Below are 15588 nucleotides of genomic sequence, written 5' to 3' on the forward strand. Positions count from 1 at the left end.
ATGATCTGTAACACACACACATGGGCTATATCGACACACCCGTGTGCATCTCAGTGTTTTGTGTATGGTATTTAAAAATATATATATACAGGCTTTGGGTTCCCTTTTGTAAAGCATTAAGCTGTGACCCTCCCCTCCTCTTTTCCCTCCCCCTGCAGCCCTAGACTTCATGATGCCTTGACTGCTAGCTTAACATGGAGTTGTCTTTTTTATTTTTTTTATAAACCCAGTCACAACACAGAAAGAGGAGGAGGAGGAAGAGAGAGAAAGAGAAAACTAAAAACCCTGAAGGATGGTTCTCAAAAATTCGAAAGGAACCACAGGGAATTCCTTTTAAGAGCAACAGAAAGCGAGCCAGCTGAGGTAAGGCAGTTGGAGCTTACCCTTTCTCCCCCCCACCCCCTTTTTGGTTATAAATTGCTGTTTCTTTATGGAGCGGGGAGGGGAGGTGGGTGGGGAAGACACCTAACTTCTTTACTGTTTAAGCAATCTGAGCATAGAACTCATGTGAATATGCAAATAGGGCTGGCTGGGCTGCGTTGCTGACACGTGTATGTGTTGTATCCTTCTCCCCACCTCCCTGTCTTAGCGTCTGATCTTCAACAGATTGCTGTTGTTTCTTGTGATCACCAGCACTGCGTGCTGGAGAGAGAGATGGGGGGGGGGGGTGACATGGGGGGAGTGTTGTGGGGCTGGAAGGCATGGAATCATGACATGATTGCTGTGACTTTTTTATATTAATGTGTGCCTTTTTTCTAGCTCATTTGCATGTCAAAGTGGTGGAGGTGTGAGGGCCGAGATTAGTATGGAGATGACATAATAATGCAATGAATTAAATGTGATCACTTCTGTGAGCAACCGGGTTGGGGAGGGGGAGGGTTTGTGTGTGGAGAGAGCGAGCGAGCGGGGGAGAGCGAGGAAGGGTTCTGATTTTTCACCACACGTTGATTGATGTCAGGGGCTAACAGGGTGCATCTTCTTATTGTTATGATGATGATGATTGCAATGATTATACTGATCATTAGTGTGAAATTTAAATTTTAAAGTGGTCAGTGCTGGATATTTGGTGTGCATGCATGTTTCAAGCAGCAGGGTAAATCTTACTACAAGAATTTAACTTTCTCATGTTCAAAAAGACAGCATGTAGGATTCAAAAGATTATTAATTTATGAAATACAGTGGGTTGAATTACTTAGATTCCTAATGCAGTTCTGTTTTTTATTGTAAATATACAAAAAGATCAAAGACATTTTTGTTATTAAAAGAAAATCTTTCATTGGAGGGATGGTTTAGCTATTTACAGTCAATGAAATTTGATTTTTATCTTTTGTTTTGCTTTATCCACATTTTAATAAAACAGCTCTATAGCATAACACTACCACAACGACTGCTGAACAAAGCAGATTCTCAGGCAGTTAGTTTGGGGTCTGAGTGTGATTTAAAAATTGTGAATATTTTCTCTGTGGTATTACTGTTTTGGACAAAAGCCCTGAAAAGTGTAAAGATAGTTAGAGGGCTGAGAGCATTTCAATGTAACCAACAGAAAAATGTAACTAAAAGAGATTAAAATATGCAGTATACTGGAACTATTCTCATAGAATTCAAATTAATTTTTTTCTGCAGATATGCTCGTTTTTCTGATAATCAGTATATACCTGATGTCTGTTCAAAATAAAGATAACTCCGGTGGCACCTTAAAGACTAACAGATTTATTTGAGCATAAGCTTTCGTGGGTAAATACCTCACTTCTTCGGTTTTTACCCACGAAAGCTTGTGCTCAAATAAATCTGTTAGTCTTTAAGGTGCCACTGGACTCCTTGTTGTTTTTGTGGATACTGACTAACACAGCTACCCCCTGATACTTGACAAAATAAATATGTGTATCCGGAGAGAAAGCGAGATGGAGGGTGGGGTGTGTGTGGCATACAGAAGTTTAGTACTGATTGTGATGCCTGCCAATAACCTTGATGCTGTAAATGACCATTTACAAGTCAACAGAATATCACTAAAGTTAATTCATTGAAAAAGAAAATCCAAGACCACTCCATTAGTTTTCCTTAGGTATTACGGGAGATTTTAAAGGGATATACTAATTGGACAATTGTATTCACTAGAATACTAAATAAACAGAAAAGAATATCTAACTCTTGGGGGGAGGGAGTTGAATAAAAATCCTGCATAGAAATTACCTGATTGATCATAACATAGTAGGCTAAGAGACAACGAGACAACGGAAAGTAGAGAAGCAAAAAGGCTAGTGCAGCAAGACTGGTGTATAACCCTGTTATAACAATGCACAAGATAAACCCACCTGTCCAAATTCTCTATGGCTAGAACAGTGGCTGTCATCACTACCTTCTTGATCTTGGCAATACTTAAATTCTTGTGCCGCCTTTGAGTTCTCACAAAACTCAATGACTTTTTTATGCAGTTCTGATAAATGTTAGTTTTTGTTCTGCTAATCTCATTATTCATGTGTTCTGAATTTGCAGAACCTTGGGCCAGTTGTATAAAGTCACTGTTAATCCTGTATATCACAAACAAAGGTGCCAGTAGAAAGCTGTTTCAGCATGAGCTTATTTCACCTACATTGTGTGCTGAAGTCCCCCAAATTCAGCAGCTACTGTTAATATCATGTAAAAAGACAGATTTACCAACACTGTTTATACCTCTTATGGCAAATAAAATTGCATGCCTGCCTTGTCTCTTTGGCCCCCTTTCAGGGGAAATTTTGATCAGATTTTACAGCTTTATATCATATATGAACATGTGTATTCTTGTTCTTTCTGTCTCTCTGTGCACCTGAAGTGCTATGCATGTATATGTACTGCTTTCTCTTCGCCTAAGTCTTCTGTGCCAATAAAGAAGAAAGGCAGGGATGAGGATTGTTGCTATTGATCTGCCCAAGGGGATCATTAGGCATCAGTATCAATCTACAAATCAGTGGGCCTGTGTTACTTGCTTGGGCAGTCATTGCCAATTTGTTCCTATTAGATGGCCGAGCCCGGAGGTGTTTGATGAGCAGATTGGGTCTTTATCTCAGCACTGGAGAGCTTGCAGACTTGCAGAGAGACAGCAGAGGGTTAGGGGATTTTTGTTGTTTGTTTAGTTTTTTTTACGGAAATCTGGCTGCACTTTACTGTACTATAAAGAGAGGTTCTATGGGTAGAATGTGTTTCTAGTTAAATTTAGTTTTCCAGATCATATTAAATGTATTGGGAGTTAAGGAGAAACTATTTTTAAAATAATCTGCTGCACTTTATTTGGTATGTTTTACCAGCAGTGCACTATATAAACATATATATTTGTGCCAGGTTCTTTTGTTATCCATTTCAGGTTACGCATTGGAATAATTGAAACACAAACATTTTTTCTTTCGTTCTCCCTATGCCCATTCCTAGAAGTTTATGTAGTTGCTGTGGGTGAGGTGACTCTAATTGCTGTATCTTTGTGGTTTAATTAGATAAAGTGAAATTTAAAGCTTTTAGATAATTTTATATTGGAAAATATTATTTACATTTTGCCCGTGAAAAATAAATGAAAAAAAGTAAACTAGATACTGTAGCAGGAACAACATAATTTTTAAAAAATCTTGTTTTTAAAGCAGTGACTGTAGGCTGTTAATACAGATGGTATTAGAACCGTCTCTCCCCTAATCTGCATATTGGTTTTATTTTGTAATTTTTCAAACATATGTAAAGAAATGTGAAACAGGGAAACAAAAATTTGATATCATTCTGGGGGGATATAAAACAGGAGGAAAGAATGAATCCGAGCAGTTCGAACAAATGTTAGGGATGCAACATTAACTCTTCTTTATTTTGTGAAAACCTCAATTTCCACTCATGTTTCATTCACTCATGACATGAGCATCATGCACGGTTTATATATCAGTCCAGCTCTTATAGCCCCTGTTGATGCTCACTGGTTGGACTTCTAATTTCCTGGTTTTGTCAGGGGGTTTAAAAGACTTGCATGGGTGTTGGTACTTTCCAACAAGTTTATAATCTGGAGTTTGTGCCTATTACCTCGGACGATCAAAGCATTTCCCAATATTTGTAAAGTAAAAAATTCTAAACAAAGCACTGTGGACTTTATTTGTCATGCTATTTATATACAAATACATGTGCAGTAAGTAAAACCAAAATTATATTATTTGATTGTGGAAGATGAGAGATTGGATCTAATCCTACATTTACACAGCAATCACAGCATCTGCTGTATAAAACCAAGTTCCTTTGAGTACTTTTTGGTTATATGTCATATTTCAAGTAACATAAAATAATGAATGCTTTTAGAACTTAGAAGTATTTTGAATTCTGATTATTATTGTTTGATTAGTATTTGGCCAAATTCTTTTAACCTCTTTCTCCCCCCCACTTTGGGGACAGTTCAGTTCCTTCACCTTTAGAAAAGAATTCACCTCATTCTGTCTGACAAGCATTTTTGTTGTTGAGCTTCTATCATATATGTGTACAAATACATCTGTTTGGTGTGTGTGTGACTTTTGGAAGCCAGACAGTGTTAATTTGTCATAAACTACATACAGCCAGCTAGCTTTAGTCTCTATGTTGCGTGTATAGAAATCAATTTGGAGTGTACTCAGAGGGATTTTTTTTTTCCAGAAAGAGTTTGTTGTACAAATATTTATGGATCTTTTCCTTTGTAGTAGAGATTCCAGTTGAAATGACCATCATGCCATTAACGGCAGATTTCATTTTAAGGAAAATGTTGCCAAAAGATATTGTTTGTTTAATCGTATGGGGTTTCAAATTGAAATGTGCTTTGCTCCTATGGCTAAAAATGCATGATCTTTGAGAAGAAATTCCAGATCTTTTTTATACTGAAATAAAAGGAGGAGGGAACACACTCACCAAATTAAATGTAAGAATGTCTCTGTATGGGAACTTAAACAACTTTTAAAATCCATGCACATTCTGGCTATCTCCAGTTCAGGACGTTTGTAGTTGTGATGCAGAAATACTATGTTTTTGTTTTTAATCACAAATCTTTCTTTTTCATTCTTTTTCTTTATTGCTGTAGCTATATATTGGATCTTTTTCCTGTTTTGTTTAGTATGGTTTCATATGTGAAATTTCTCCATGAAACAATTGATACATTCTCCACACGCTGTGGTGAATGGAAAAAAAAGCCCTTAGATTAATGGTCAGTGTCTCATACACACAAATTTGTGTTAGGATACTACAGAGAAGCTGCGAATTACTGACAAGATCTAGAATAATTCCTAATGCTGTCGAAGGCTTCATTCTCTCCCCCACATGATGGATGAGGCATAAGAAGTGCTTTCTGAGATCATTAATGTGCATCATTCTGTTAAGTGTTATTAAAGTCCGTCTGTCTTCGGCAGCAGAAACTATATCTTATCCCTTATATTGCTTCTGTTTTGTAAAATTATAACTGCAGATCCTGTCTCTTACTAATGTGGGCTTTTTTTGGTACTCTTTTCCAAATGGCAGGTTTATGCCATAGCATTTAATGCATTTTTAGGATTGTATATTTTCTTCTATTCAAAATATTTGATTGCTACATGTGAGACTACATGTAGTTTCAGGATTACATTATTTATAACCTTTAAAATACAATGAAGCTGGAAACCATCCTTACCAAAATAATTATTTAAGGGGTGAGCTTAGAACTGAATTTTTATTCTGAATTTGTGCCTGTGTTAAATCTGTGTGAAGCTAGTTGGCAATTCAGTCCGATATGATTCAGTTTGAATGAAGCAGACTGCCTTGTAACCTTAAGAAGAAAATAAGGCTTTCCATTTCTGTTCTAAGTACACAATGCATAAGATGACATTCAGTTACATACACTTCCATTTGCAGCCCATTGGATTAATTGTTTAAAAAACAGTGGCACTATCATTTGAACAGATAGTAATCAAGATTCCTTGTTTGAGAAGGAAACTCATGCAGAGCTAAAAATGGAGATACAGTATTATATACAGGCGGCAAAAACTTCTGCAGTTTTGTTCCACTTAGACAGAAAACTATCTTGTACATTGCTGCTTCTTGTACTCTTCCACTCCTCCCCATTCTGTTGGCTGTAACACTTGACTTTCTGGGGGGAGGGGGATGGAAGGGGGAAAGGGAGGGAGGTAGGCCAGGTAGAGATTACAGATGGATCATATTATATCAAAAGTAATTTTAACCAAACAGGAGAATTCACTTTAAAGGTTTTTAACCTTTCTTAAGAGCCAATTTTTCCTTAAGCCCTGTGATAATAAAATACAATATAATTTATAGAGCGCTTTCCATGGATACACATTCCTAACTTTTTTTTTACAGTCAGATAAAATGTTATCCAACCACTGGGATGATAATCAAGGGAAAACAAAAAGCAAGTGATCATAAAGCCATTTAGAAATGTAACGTTCCTTTTTGAGGAGATTCAGGCACACTTGGAGAGGCACACTTAGATACTTGTAATATAATTCTAGAAGTTTGAGGCACAGCTGGTAAAAGCTCAGTCATCCACAGCACAGCTAGTTTTTGAGCGTTTAATTTTATATTTGAATAATTCTCCAGATCAAGCTATAATCATGAATGTCAGATAAAGAGATTTTTTTCATAAATTACATTATTTCACAGATGTGCAAATACTTCTGAGAAAAAAATTACATTGATCAGTTTTAATACCCCCTGTCTCACCCTTCAGTCAAAGGAAAAAATAGCTTTTTTCCCATCTTTGTCTTCAGAAAGGTGCTAGATTGTAAACATCTGAAGGAAATGAAAGGGTTGGCCAGTCCACCCCAAATTCTTTCCAGATTTTCATTCCTTTCACCAGCAGCCTTCTGTTCTTAGAAGAGAGGGAGGGACAGAGAGAGAGAGAGAGAGAGAGAGAGAGAGAGAGAAGATATCTCTGTTTCTTATTAAAATTTCAAGTGAAAAGCACTGATATAACTTACTAATTTTGAATCTGCTAAGTTAGAGGGGGGCTTGATCAAGAACAGTTTAGGTAACGTGTACGCTGGCAATTTGGCAAGGTAAAGCATTTGAAGCCTATTAAGATCTAATTCTGTACAGAAGACAATGGGCAAGAGACAATCTAGTTTTGTTCTGATTTGTAGTTTTCAAAACAAGTGTTTGAAGTTGATTTTTTTCTGATAAGCTATAGCCTAACTCATGTTTGTCTGAAGAAGTAATTATCATATGAGGAATACTTTTGATATATAATATGTTCTCTTCAAGCTTAATCAATGTATTTCCTTTCTGTTGCAAAATGTTTAGATATTTCTGGAAATAAATGTTCCAATTTTATGCCATAGTAGTTTTTGCAAACATTCACCTCTGATCCTGAAATATCATTAGTCTTTAGTGAAAGAAACAGGTGCTTTTTGCATCAGAAGTGCACAATTTAATTAAAACTTCTGAACACATTTTTCTACATAATTCTTTAACTGACAAGAACATTTAATTGAGCAATAGTTCATAATACATATATTGTTATAGCCTGATATATATTTGAACATATTGTGTTTTGTGCTGAGTGGAAAATATTGTCTTTATGTTTAATTCATGGATGACAGTCTGGATAAAATGTATATTTCAAGGCTTCCTCATCTAACATACGATTTAGTCACTCTTTTAGGAGAAAAAAGTTAAAAATAACTTTTTAAAAATAAAACAAGGTGTTATACTGTGACTGTTTTGGCCTTAAATCATAGTTGCCTGTTTGTCTTTTAGGACATTTAAGTGCCAGATGCACTGGGAGAAAGCAATCTAAACATCAGAGTTTATTTTCAATATGCAAGTGGTATAAAAATATGCAAACCCTGATCACAGTGCTATGGAAACTACTCCACAAAAATGTGGAACGAAAGCTGTTACTGTAAGTGTGGTTCATGTATTGTAACAGCTGTGACAGCCTGATACAGTTTAACACTTGTTCAATTATAAGGAAATATTCAAAAGCAAACGTGATGTATATGAGGTTTGTAATAATCTTTCAAATTTACAGAAGAAACCAAACCCAACCTCTATCCCCAAAAGTTAATGTTTCAGTTGAGTCTCTGAGATTTTGGAAATGTTCATGCCCCCTTCCCTCCAACACAAAAAGAGTTTTTCAGGGCTTGTGTTACAGCTATTTGCAAGTTATTTTAGGCCTCTGTTCTTTTATATCCACTTAATAACTTCTGAAGACTATTTCAGGTACAGACCACACTGTGTTTTTAGGGAGTGGGGACGTGTTAAAAGTGAACATACATGTATGACACATGGGTTTCAGTTTACTCGAGAAAGCCTGAACGGACTCTAGCACAAGCCTTCCTTTCTGGGAATTTGGACATCGATCCCTGTGCTTTCTGTTAACCAAACACTTACATTAAATGCTGCAAACATATAATAAACATATATTAATACTTAGCTGTGGTAAAATGTGGTTAATATATAGTACACACAGCAGATCTTTAAACGGACAATTGTTTTTATTTTTGATGGATTACATTAACCTTTATTTGTTTTAAGTAGTGTTGAACAGGAGGTTTTTAAAAATGTTGTCACCTTACAGTATATTTTTACATATTTAGATCATTAATATATTGTAATGAAGCTTTCTGGCTTTATAAAATCAGTGACTTGATACAACTTAGTATCTGTAAAGTATCTGCCCTTTAGATTCGTACAGTTCTTAAACTCTTTTGTTTGGACAGAATCTATATGTTCTACCCCTTGCTTCTCTTACTAGCTATATATGTTTTGTATGTGGAAAATTGGAAAACCATTCTTTTTATTTTTTATCCTTACCAAAAAGAATCATAGACTTTTTCATAAAATCCCAGACTTTATGACTACAGGGCATGACTGACATTGATGGAGGTTCCCTGCGAGGAGAGTGGACAATAGATCCATACCCCTACATTTTCAGAGTTGTGCTGGGTATAACCAAACAATTCATACTGAAGTAATAGAAGTTTTGTGGTTAAATCTCATGCAACATATTTACAAATGAAATTAAATGTTCAAACTTTTCTGTGGCTTCAAAGAAAGTTAAGTTATGAGATGTCTAACAAATGTTTATGTACATCTAATTGGAGGTGAAGGTGGCAAGAGTAGAAAGGATATAGAATAACTTTTTTTCATTTTGCTTTGCTTGGTGTGGGCAATTCAAAATGGGATCCTAGTATTTCAAGACCCAAACTCTCATTTTTTAAGTAATTACTGTTATCTGGAATAAAATGTTGCCTTAGAAATAACCGTCCCCATGGGAACTCCATAGCAGTCAAAGTGAAATCCAACAGTAAATCCGGGGGCCACCAGGATAACTACCATTAAACAGCTTTTTCAGTGGAAAAACTATTTCAAAGCGTCATTCTTTCTAAATGTAAAGTTCAGTGATCATGTTTCTGTGTAACTTTCATAGAGTTCAGAGGAACAGCCGTGTTAGTCTGTATTCGCAAAAAGAAAAGGAGTGCCACAAGTACTCCTTTTCTTTTTTCATAGAGTTTGGTCTTTTACTTTGAGATTTGTTTAAATAATCCTTCAAAGCGTCTTTGACAGCAAAAATGCTGTGTTTTGCACCGATGACATCACTCACTAAACTCCAGCTTCGTTGAAAGCTAAGAGATTACAAAGCATTAAAAGTTGGTAAAGGTCTTCTTGAGTCACCAGGCCTAAAAGTTTTAGTATGTAAAATGGTTTTCAATAAATGTTCGGAACAAACAAAAAAATGCAACTGCTTGTAGTTTTCAATATTTTTAAAATGAATAAATCTTTGCCAATTAACAAAACTATTTAATGCTGTTTTCAGGAACTGATAAAAGCTAAGGTCCAAATTTGGTAGTTCCTGTTTATGCCCTGACCCTACAAAGAAAACTTGTGTGCAGACACTTGCATGTGTAGGTCTGCTTTTAGTCTTTACTACTATTGAAATCAATGGCAGTGCTGTCTGAGGTAGCACTACAGGATTTGACCCACTTGATTACATTCTAGCCTCATGCTACCCGCTGAAGTCAATTTGAATTTTGAGCAAAAATTGAGGGTAGAACATGTTTTAAAAAAGGGGGAAATGATAGATTTAACAGCTGATACTTTTGGCAACTGAAATAAAGACTGTAAAAAGTTATTACTTAAGGGCATTATTCTGATCTCACACTAGTGTAAATGAGGAGGGATTTCATTGAAATCAGTTGACTTAAAATAATAAAAGTGAGATCAAATTGGACCTCCAAACTGTTTTAAGAGACACCTTCAGATAGTACTCATAGATAACTGAAAGAAAACCACACAATCTTATTAAACAAACCAGCCAATCCCTTGTTGTCGGATATGCGACAGCGTTTTTTATTGGGAATAAATAGGCAAACTATACAGTTACAGAGTTTGACATGTTCACTTGTAACTTTTGAGTTTGCCCTTCTAAAATAAGTGCTTTATTAAGTAAAAGAGGTGTTGAATACCTCAGTGATACAAACCCTACTTTAGACCCAAGGCTTTGTCAACTTGATCAGTGGGGTTATTTACATACATTTCTTTCTTTTTTTAAAAAAAAATTAATAAATAAACCACCTGTGACCAATGTGGTCTAATGTACAAAAGTGTCCTGGCAAAAGAGCTCAGCTTTTGAAAGTGAACGTAGAAGTATCAAAGCATCTTCATGTATATTGTGACAAACTGAACAGTTTTCAGAATCCTTGTCTACTCTGCAGCTCATCCATTATGTGAATGACATGTGAACATAGTTGTTTCTCTGAGATATCAGCAGGCAGCACAAACTCCGTTACTTTAAAAATACTGGAGGCTAGCTCATCTATAGGCTTCTTATGAATGAATGAGTATGTGTGGTCCAGCTCATTGTAAGAAAGTAAGTCTCTACAAAAGGCACTGGAATTACATACCATAACATGGTACCACTGGCTATATGCTGAAAACATAACAACGGGTAAGTTGAGACATTTGGGGTAGCTCACTTCATGTATTTATTTTGAAAGTGTACTTTCAAAAGATTGGAAACCATCAAGCTGCATACCCAGGTTTGTGTGGCCACGTGTTCTTATAACTGTTACTCTTCTTCTTCTTCCCCTTCCCCCGCCTTTTGTTTGTTACTATCTTTTTGGTTCATCTTGTCTTTAATTTGATTGTAAGGTTGCTGGGGCAGGGAGTGTGTCGTCCTAAATGCTTGAGCAGCACATAGTTCAATGAGGCCGCCATCATATTTGTGTATTAATAAAGTATAAATAATATGTGAACAATCAACTTCTAAATCCTAGGTATTCAAGTGAATTTCATGTCTTGAAATTAAAAATGTTAGACAACAAACAATAACCCTTCATTCCAGGGCAAATTCTACAGAACAGTAACGTATTGTCAAAAACATCCTGGAAAATAAGGGGGCAGAAGAAAGATGCATTAATCACCTCAGTTTTTCTTTATAATTATCTGTTAATTTCTGCAAGTATATTTCCATGTTCAGTAAGAACTGTCCAGACAATTGTGCTTTGATATTTTACAAACTTAACTTTATTGCAAAAGACAGTTTAAGCTGATTTCAGAAATATAGATTTATATTTAAAGTTGCTGGAAAAATAAGCTAGGTTTTTCTATGGATATTTAAATATATCCATTTTACAAATCTCACGGTTTGATCCTTGAAAGACAGAGCTGCTACTGGTGGGTAATCAAAGCTAAAATAAATCTATATTCTTCTAAGTTAAAGATATTTGTGTAGGTTTTTAAAGATAAGTTTTATAGCTGGTATTATAATACGGAGTGTAAGCTTTATTTCTTCCATTGGTCATCTCCAGAGTTCTAATATCTTAAACAATATCTACTTTTCTTTTACCATGACTTTTTTTTATAAACAGAACAAAATAATTTCTGTAAATGTTTTAAATTTGGAAAAGTAGATTTGTGATTTCCTCTTCCTTTGCTTGAATCAATTTAATGATATCCTTATCACCTTTACCTTTTTTTTCTAATGCATTTTGTTTTGTCAACTTTTTAATTTTAATTTTTTTATTTTTAAGAGAATTCTGTTGTTTCACAGCAGCTCCCCACCCTCCCCTTGAATAAGTGTATAAAGTACGGTTTTTATGTTCTTTCAAAATGAGTGGTATACAGTAATACATTGATTCAGGAGTAGAAATTGTGATTGACATTAGCGGGGAAATTTTTGTCTAAAGATCTAGGGTGAAATCCTAACTCCATTCAAGTCAGTGACAAAACTCCCACTGAGTTCAGTAGAGGCAGGATTTTACTTTTAGGGTAGGCCCTTTATTGACTAGCCTTAATATGATTGAATTCTGGGATATTGTTTACACTTTGTCCATAGAATGGTCACTCTCCCTAAATACATTCAGGGTTCTTGTTTCTTCACAAATGTTTACTATATGGGAAGAACAGAGGCAAATACAAATTTAAAAATTTCCTTTCTTTATAATTTAGATAAAAACATCTACATTTTGGTAAGATACCAAAACTATTTCAGGAACATTTTCTCTGTATGGGGTGCAGGTTTGCTGTAAAATATATTCCAGGAGAAACCAGATTTCCTTTGCAAAATAAGAAACCTAATAGTTGTATGTGGACCCTTACACATATGCTATCTTTGTGTGGAGATTGATGGTAGAATATGGCCCATTTGTTTATACAATAGCAAGCTGTGTTAACCCCTAAAACAATGAAGATGAATGAACTTGTTTCTGCTCCTTCTCTAACTTGGTGTCCTAGCTTTCTTTCTGTTATTGCTACTTCCTGTTCCTCTGCCTAACAAAACAGGGTCTTCCCACCTTCCTTTTGGCTTCTTCTACCTGCCTCTCCCTGCCAATAAACAACAAGCACTCTCAAGCCAAGTGAACCAATCATATCATGCTCCTCACTTGCTGCCTCTTACCTGGCCATCCCACCTCCTCGTTCTTCAAAGGTGCTGGGTCCATATTGATTCTTCCCTGGCCTGAGCTCCTGATGTTGACCCACTTCCCCTCTGCTGATTCCTAGTCGGAGGGAATGACAGAGAATTAGCCTCAGGGGAAAGGGGGTCATCCTGGAACAGCAGGATTCTTGGAGAAGTGAGGTGGGTTTTGCTCTTTCATCATGTTTATTGGTCAGCTACTCTTCAGAATCACCAGAAATCCTGCCTGCCAGGCAAAATCAAAGGCAGGGGGTGGTTTTCTGGTTAAGTTACTGGACTGAGATTTGGGAGACTTAGATTTGGTTCCTGGCTCTCCCACAGATTATCTGTGTAGTCACGAACAAATCACTTACAATATCTGTGCTTCAGTTCCCCATCTGTAAAATGGTGACATTCTTTTCTTTCTCTCATCCTTTGTTTTGTCTGTTTTGATTGTATGCTTTTCAGGACAGGGTCTGCACAGTGCCCATATTGGTCGTGGCCTCGAGGCGCAAGTTGAGTACAAATAATAAAGGGTGAAATATATAAAAGCACTTGAGTGATTTAGGAGCACAAGGCCCATTGAGCTGGTCCTTGTGCTTCTAACTCACTCAGTTGCTTCTGAAAATTCCACTTTATAATAATAATTAATAGTGCCTCAGAGTGGCCACAGAAAATGCTTGGAAATCAATCTGGATCTAGGTGAAATGCATCTAGGAGTTAGCTAGTTTCCAGAGGGGTTAGTCTATGCAGTGAGTGATCTGAGCAAAGACTGTATGGTTATCTAGTGCAAAACTTTTGATATACCTTATAAATGTCAGAGATTTTTATTATATCAGATACGTTGCACAAAGCATCACAAATGGTGCAGTGATGTCAAGGAGCAAGCCCTGAAATATGAGAGCATCCTATCTCATACTATTTTCGTCCTTTCCACTAGAGATTCTGACATACACGGTTTATAAAAATCACAGGCTGGAGATTGCGGAGGGGGACACCAAAGTCGCTTACTGCTAATGATTATTTTTCTGGGTGGTGGTAACTTGTTACTCAGCAGTAGTTGGAGGGAGTTGAAAAGAGGCTTTAGCTGGAAATTAAGGAGGAAAATGCTGGGAGGAGATTTCAGAAACAGAACATAATGAACGATTAAAGGACCTGATGTTTCAATGACAATTTTTTTTTCTTTTTCCTCAGTGCACAATGTTGGATTGAGCATTTTTCCAGTCAATTCTCCAGCCTTTTGAAACATGAGCTTTTAGCTAGAGTTTAACTTTCCTTTCCCAGTAGATGGCATTGTAGTCTATCCAGTAGTTGGTAAGAAGCTCTTCTAACCTGTAAGACATACGGATTCATTTTTTTTTCTGAGCTTTTTCTTCTTCCTCTTCCCCCTATTAAATACCATCTGAGTGTTCATAAATAAGAATCCTGCTTTTTGTGGTTACCTGTAACACTGAAAAGAGTTGATTTCTTTTAAATATTGTTCACTAGCTAATCTGAAATCAGTGTTCCAAATGCAAAAATTATCAAAATAGTAATGACATGCAGCTTAAATAAATGTGTGGAAATTTTAAAAACATAAAATTCCATAAAATAAAATCTACCTCTACCTTTAGTACCTTACTAAATAACTTTTGGCCATCAGTCCAAATACCTGTGGTATTTCTCTGTGTCTCTGTACGGAGCTTTTCTGTTTTATTTCAGGGGTTTTGCTCACAAAATATGTTGTCCATGAAAGTAACCCTTAAAGCTTCTAATTAATTTGTGTCTAGTAGTAATCCTGAAGGACTGTCAGAAAATGTACACTAAATTTAAACTAAATGGGAAAACAAGAGTATGTTCGAAATTTTAAATTGCCTCTGTGTGTGTGTGTAAGAATTTTACTTTATTAAGGAATGAGAGAACCCCTGCGAAACCTTCCACCCTACCCCCAGATTTTGTGTGTATTTGAAAGATGCACAAAGCAGTCAGTGGATTTCTCATGCGGGTGTATGTTCTTGGATTTGTATTTCTGCTTCTTATATTTGTGTTTGATTTTCATGGACTTCTTTTAATACCTAAGGGAGCCATTAATACAGCCGTAATAACACGAGATCTGATGGTCTCATGGTATTTCAGTTCCTGGCTGCTGGAAATATCTTGAGAACACCAGATCTCATATTATTTTGGCCCCATAAGTAATTCTCTTAGGAATAAAAAAAATCCTTATAAAATATATGCACAAATACTGAGATATGTGAGTTCCTGTGGAACTCAAATGCATAGCCCTGTTTTCTATCAGAGATATCAGTTAGTATCTTTTCTTACCTTCAAGCTTATACATCACCATCATTCAATGAAATTACTATTGCTCTTTCCCCAAAACTGTTGTTAGAATATTGGGCTACTAGGAAACTTTTGTGAAGCAGAAGAAAATCCTAGTTCTCCTCTATAGGTAAAATGTTTATCTTGATAACCTATTGTTTAGAAATAAAATTGTTATATAAAAATTTTAAAAAATATATCAAAGCTGGTTTTATTTTGTGGTTGTCTTCACTATAACCATCAATTGTATAGTTAGTTGTTAATTATTATTTGAGTAAATGGTTTCTTTAGCTCTTAACTAAAACAAAATAACCTCCCAGTATCTAGATTAAGTTTTCCTTGGTATCAACTGGCTTAAAAATACCAAACTTGATTCCTTTTGAATTAACTGAGCCTTATTTTATTTTTTTCAATATCACATATCACCATAGTAACCACTA

The 15588-nt window shown here is 35.8% G+C and overlaps 1 protein-coding gene across 1 annotated transcript in view; it reads left to right on the forward strand.

The window, feature by feature from the left end:
* The first annotated feature begins 229 nt into the window (after positions 1 to 229).
* ZFHX3 (zinc finger homeobox 3) overlaps positions 230 to 15588 on the forward strand; it is a 930873-nt gene continuing 915514 nt past the window's right edge. Inside the window, exon 1 of the mRNA XM_075118499.1 lies at positions 230 to 363. The gene's annotated coding sequence lies outside the window, so the exon portion shown is untranslated. The remainder of the gene's footprint in view (positions 364 to 15588) is intronic.

The sequence above is a fragment of the Caretta caretta genome, chromosome 12 (assembly GCF_965140235.1).
Source record: "Caretta caretta isolate rCarCar2 chromosome 12, rCarCar1.hap1, whole genome shotgun sequence".
NCBI classification, from domain to species: domain Eukaryota; kingdom Metazoa; phylum Chordata; order Testudines; family Cheloniidae; genus Caretta; species Caretta caretta.